General features: G+C 38.9%; 1 pseudogene; it reads left to right on the top strand.

Annotated features, from left to right (window-relative positions):
- Positions 1 to 245: 245 nt before the first annotated feature.
- Positions 246 to 1,009, top strand: LOC132483279 (small ribosomal subunit protein eS4, X isoform-like; annotated as a pseudogene).
- The last annotated feature ends 5,101 nt before the right edge of the window (positions 1,010 to 6,110 follow it).

Raw genomic sequence — 6,110 nt, forward strand, 5'->3', positions numbered from 1 at the left:
GTTGAGAGTCCGCCTGCCGATGCAGGGGATACGGGTTCGTGCCCCGGTCTGGGAGGATCCCATATGCCGCGGAGCGGCTGGGCCCATGAGCCATGGCCGCTGAGCCTGTGCGTCCGGAGCCTGCGCGTCCGGAGCCTGTGCTCCGCAACGGGGGAGGCCACAACAGTGAGAGGCCCGCATACCACAAAAAAAAAAAAAAAAAAAAAAAAGGATTGAAGAATGCTCTTTTCATGGCTAGCACAGCCATGACTTATGATCCCAAGAAACATCTGAAGCACGTAACAACTCCAAAGCATTGGATGCTGATAAACTGACCAATGTGTTCGTTCCTCGTCCATCTACCAGTCCCCACAAGCCTGAGAGAATGTCTCCCCCTCATCATTTTCTAAGGAACAGACCTAAGTATGCTCTGACAGGAAATGAAGCAAAGAAGATCTGCATGCAACAGTTCATTAAGACTGAGGGCAAGGTCCAAGCTGGTATAACCTACCCTGCTGGTTGAATAGATTTCATCAGCCTTAACAAGACCAGAGAGAATTTCCATCTCTCTATGACACAAAGAGTCACTTTGCTGTTCGTTGTAGTACACCTAAGGAAGCTAAGTACAAAGTGAGAAAGATCTTTGTGGGCACAAAAGGAATCCCTCATCTGGTAACTCATGATGCTCATACCACCTGCTACCCTGATCCCCTCATCAAGGTGAATGACACCATTCAGATTGATTTGGAGACTAACAAGATTACCCATTTCATCAAGTTTAACACTGGTAACCTGTATATGGTGACCAGAGGTGCTAACCTGGGAAGAACTGGTGTGATCACCAACAGAAAGAGACCTCCTGGTTCTTTTGATATGGTTCATGTGAAAGATGCCAAAGGCTTTGCCTCCTGGCTCGCCAACATTTTTGTTATTGGTAAAGGCAACAAACCACAGATTATCTCTTCCCCAAGGAAAAGGGATCCACCTCACCATGGCTGAAGACAGAAATAAGAGACTGGCAGCCAAATAGGGTGAAATCATCTCTAGATTATGTGATTGAAAAGGTCTTTGTACTTAACTGAAGATTATATGACATGATTAAAAAACAAAAATAAGAATGGCACAAACCATTTAAGAACTTAATATTAATTATTAATACAATCATCATTCAAATGATTTTGTGACCCTTTGCACTGTGTACATTATATTGACCAACCCCGAGCATCTAAAATAAAAATGTCAACTTTAGTTTGTGATGAACAAATTGCCTTTAGTTATTCCATAGATAGTGGCAACTATCAGGATAAAATCATTTTAAGTTCACTTGAATATAAAAGAATTAACATAAGTGATCTTCTTTAGCATTTTTGGTAAAAAGTATTTTATTAACTTGAACCAGCAATAGGGTTTACAAATCCCCCTCAGAATTGAAACAATCTGCTTGCAGGATTTGTGACTTTTCCACTTGTTTTGTTTCATTCCTGCATATGCATTGACAGTTCAAAAGCCCAGTCTTTAATTCTAGTGGCAATAAACTCAACTCCAGTCCAGAACTTGTACTACCTGACATCTTCCACCCAGTCTCCAAGGGATAAAAGCAGTGTTTGAAATCAGCTTTCTATGTAAAAAAAAAAAAAAAAAAAATCTACAGTGTGATATGAAATGCAACAGAATTTCTAGCCCCCAAAATACATCCCTCCCCACCTCCTGCCCTTACCAGTCAATATCTGAAACTACTTTAACAAACAGAAACACACGGTATGAGGGAATAGTCTTAAAATGTCAAAGAGATTATTCACTGATTTAAATTCACACTGCCTATTATGTTTCCCTTTTTGCCTTATTTGCCAGGAGGCTCAGAGCCAAATTTATTATTCAGTTGTAGTAAAACTTTTCTATTTCCTGCTTCTGTTAGAAGCCCCATCACCTTTTCTATATTTTGTGGATTAATGTACCCTCAAAAAATCATATGTTGAAGCCCTAATCCCCCAGTGTGGCTAAATTTGGAAATAAGGGCTTTTAAGGAAGTAATTAAGGTTAAATGAGATCATAAGGGTGGGGCCCTGATCCTACAGGATTAGTATCTTTACAAGAAGAGACACTAGAGAGCTGGCTACTCTCCATCTCTCTCCCTCCCTGCATACACTCCAAGGACATGCGAGGACACTGCAAGAAGGCAGCCAGGAAGAGAGCTCTCACCAGAAACCAAATGAGCTAGGACCTTGATCTTGGACTTCTAGCCTCCAGAACTATGAGAAAATTTTCTGTTGGTTAAGCCACCCAGTCTACAGTTATGCCCAAGCTGACTATTACATATACAATACATGTCTTTTCGTTTTATCTGACTCTTTATTGCTTACCTGGCACCCAGTCTCTCATCCCTGGTCACCATAAACTCTGTTAGGCTGCATCTCCTGTCACCCACCTACCAGTTATGAAAACTTTGAAAAAATATTTCATTAACTGAATGAAATTAAGAAAGATAGTAACTCAGCACAATAATTTGGAGTCTACCCTCAAACTATACTTGCAACCTTAAAATTAACCTTGTCTACTGCTTTCCCAAGAGTGACCTCTATAATTTTATAAAAAGCAATGATGACTTTTTTCTTATTATACTTTAGTGTCCAGTTTTATAAGTGATGTTTCTGTAAAACTGGCAAAATTAACAAGCATGATACTGTGGCTTAATTTCATGGGATGGTGTGTCCTTATTGAACACAGAAACCACCTTACTCCTATCCCATTTTCTTTTCATGTTTTTCCATTTTTTCTAATGTTTAATGTGATCCACAACCCAGCCCCACCCCTCCATTCTCAGGTCTTTCCTTCCTAACACACTGTCAGCAAATTATCTCAGTATTGCCTGTTTCTTTGATATCATTCAGCTTAACTTGTGAAAACTGTTTTCGTCTCATAAGACATACTCCAGATAGCCAGACTGTAAGCATTATAAACTACAAGCTCATCTAAAGGAAGTACAGAGGTTTAGAGCTACAACAAGGCTAGCAGTGTTTGATTAATAGTTTTTGTGTCAAGAAAAACAAAAATCATTAAGATAATAAGTTTCCACTATAGCTCAAATGCTTAAAACTTTCTTTAAAAATTCTCCTTGTAGGGGCTTCCCTGGTGGCGCAGTAGTTAAGAATCCACCTAACAATGCAGGGGACACAGGTTCGAGCCCTGGTCCGGGAAGATCCCACATGCTGCGGAGCAACTAAGCCCGTGAACCACAACTACTGAGCCTGAGCTCTAGAGCCCACGAGCCACAACTACTGAGCCCATGTGCCACAACTACTGAAGCCCATGCACCTAGAGCCCATCCTCCACAACGAGAAGCCATCGCAATGAGAAGCCCACACACCGCAACAAAGAGTAGCCCTCACTCACCACAACCAGAGAAAAGCCCGCGCAGCAACGAAGACCCGATGCCACCATAAATAAATAAATAAATAAATAAAAATAAAGTTCCCTTTAAAAAAAAAAAGAAAAGATGGCCACTCTCCTACACCACTCATAGCATAGCATTTCTTGAGAACAATTTAGCATTATTAATTTTAAAAAAATTCTCCTTGTAAGTTAAAATGTTCTGTATTTGCATTGAATGAAAAATTGTATTACTGGAATATTTGAGAAAAATCCATTGAGACATTTTTTTCCTTAGGTGCAGAAGCAAAGAAATAATATTAAAATTTTCAAAATTCAGTTATTTTTACAAAAACAACTGAAAAGTGGTTGAACTTCGTTGACTCCCATGTGGATAGACTTCAGTCTGAGGTAATTTTCGTGAAACACAGGAAAAGTAATAAACTGAAGTTGAATGTGATTTGAAAATACTTTATGAGCAACTAAAAAAAAAAATTCTTAAAGCTCTCTTGGATAAGCTTGTCAAGATTAATCTCTTGGCATTTAGAAATTGAATAAAGTTAAATGACTCAAGATATAATAGTGCCAAATAGAGAATGATTATTTCCACTTAGCTGTCAAGCATGGATACAAGTGTTCCTCTATACAGGGTACTAGAAAAGACCATTGGGTCAGGAAAGTGAGCACCAGATATCACTTCTTTAAGAATTAAAGTACTTAGTGTTTTCTAGAAATGTCCCAGAAGAGCTTACCAGGGCTGACATTCACAGTGTTCCACTAACTCTCCCATACAGATCTTTTTAGTTTTCTACCCGACAGTCCTATCACAGAACCTAATCTCCAGAGAAACTGAACCCCTCCTTGACAGCACTATCTAATGTCTTCTATCCAATTTATGCCCTATATTACCTTGCTCTTTTCTTCATAATACTTATCACTGTTTGAAGGTATCTAATTTATTTGTTTACCATCTGTCCCTTGTCTCTCAGAATGAAAGTCTCATGAGAACAAAGATTTTTCCTTGTTTAGTGCTTAATATCCAGGGTCTAGGACAGTGCTTGTCACATAGTAAGTACTCTATAAATATTTATGGATGAATGAATGAATGGATGAAATTTTTATTTCCCATAAACATCTGAACTTCACTGCTTCTGTGTCTTGGCATATAAATTTTCCTCCATCTAGAATGCCTGTACTCTCCTTCCACTCTACATCTTCACAGTCCAATTAAAATTTTACAGCATCTAGGCCTGTGTGGGAATTAACAATGTGCAAGCTTCAGCTCCCTTCAAAGAGTGGAGGATATTTAAGGGATCAGCCTGTGATGTGTTCTTTTCAAACACACAGACACACAAGTGCACATGCACACACATACATACACACAAACTAGCACGGTATCACTCAGTAAGCATTTATTACATTAATTAATGAGACTAGTATACCATTCAAGTTCTAAGTGTGATTTCATATAAGCTAGAAATATAACAAGAATAGTGGACCCATCATTTGGTTAGTGCTGTGGCATGGCAGGAGAAATATATCAATTACGTGTGTTCAGTTCACACAGAAACAGCAAGGGTGGCAAAATTCTGATGTAAATTCAGATCATTAGTTAATAAACTTTTGCTCAGTTGTCCCCTGCCAGGTTCCTGGGACATATCCAGGACTCCCTACGACATTCCATGGGTGTTTGGAAAAAGAGAAGGAAAGAAGAAAAAACAGAATCTTCCCAAATCTACATAAATCTTCAGGGGCCTCCTGTCCATGGGTTTATGTCAGGGTGACCTCTGTTTTGCCCTGCTTGGAGAATCCACCTTGAACGGGTCAGTCGTGGTTTATGAAGGCAGAAAGAGAAATGCATTTGTTTATCTCTTGGACTGAAGGATCTCAGTACCAGGTCAGTCATTCTAGTCCCACTTATTTTTCCAACCACCAAATTCTCTTTTCTCATCCCTCTCCCTCCACGCACTCAGTGTCCAACAGCCTATTGAGTAATAAGTTCTTTCAACTACACTCTAAGAATTCTCATGACTTGTAATGATAGTGAGTCCTCTGACTATAAAAAGGTCAATGTTTAATCTTGTCTTTTTCTCTGTGTTACTTCTATGTTCATTCTTTGCCTTATAACACAAAAGCATGTCCTTTTTATTTCAAGTTGCTATGTAAGATCTGCGGCTGGGTCTAGAGGTGAATGTAATCTGCGGATGATAGCATGGTTGCTGCATTTATTTTGTTTTTTGACAAGTGTGAATGGCGAGTTACAAACTGGCCAATGATTCCCAAGGTTCATTTTGTGATACCTATGTTGTAATACCACAAAAGGTATCATAAAACTCTTAAAACTAAATTAATTTGGATTTACCTTTAAATTTCTGAAATAAATATGGAACAATAGCATTCCTTGACACAAAACATAACAAAAGTTGTTGTATCTTCCAACAGATTAGGAACTGTTTATTGTTCCCAGAGACAGACCCAGTCCATTTCATGAATATTGTTCGGTTACTTAGCACCGAGTTTAGATGTTTTCTGATGATAATAAATGAATTTGTGTTTGCTGCATTCAAAGTCATTGTATTTTAAAATATTCACTCTTCTTTAAGCCCTTGGAATTAGAAGCTGATGTGTGGAAAGGTTACAGAGGCAAATGTTAGGAGCTGCATCGTTACCTCCAGGCTTCAGGCTGCCTTGCAAACATTGAACAGTCCAAGAGTTACCTTGTAGTCAAGTAAGAGAGATCCATATCCAGTGACACTAATCCATTC

The sequence above is a fragment of the Mesoplodon densirostris genome, chromosome 2 (genome assembly GCF_025265405.1).
Source record: "Mesoplodon densirostris isolate mMesDen1 chromosome 2, mMesDen1 primary haplotype, whole genome shotgun sequence".
NCBI classification, from domain to species: domain Eukaryota; kingdom Metazoa; phylum Chordata; class Mammalia; order Artiodactyla; family Ziphiidae; genus Mesoplodon; species Mesoplodon densirostris.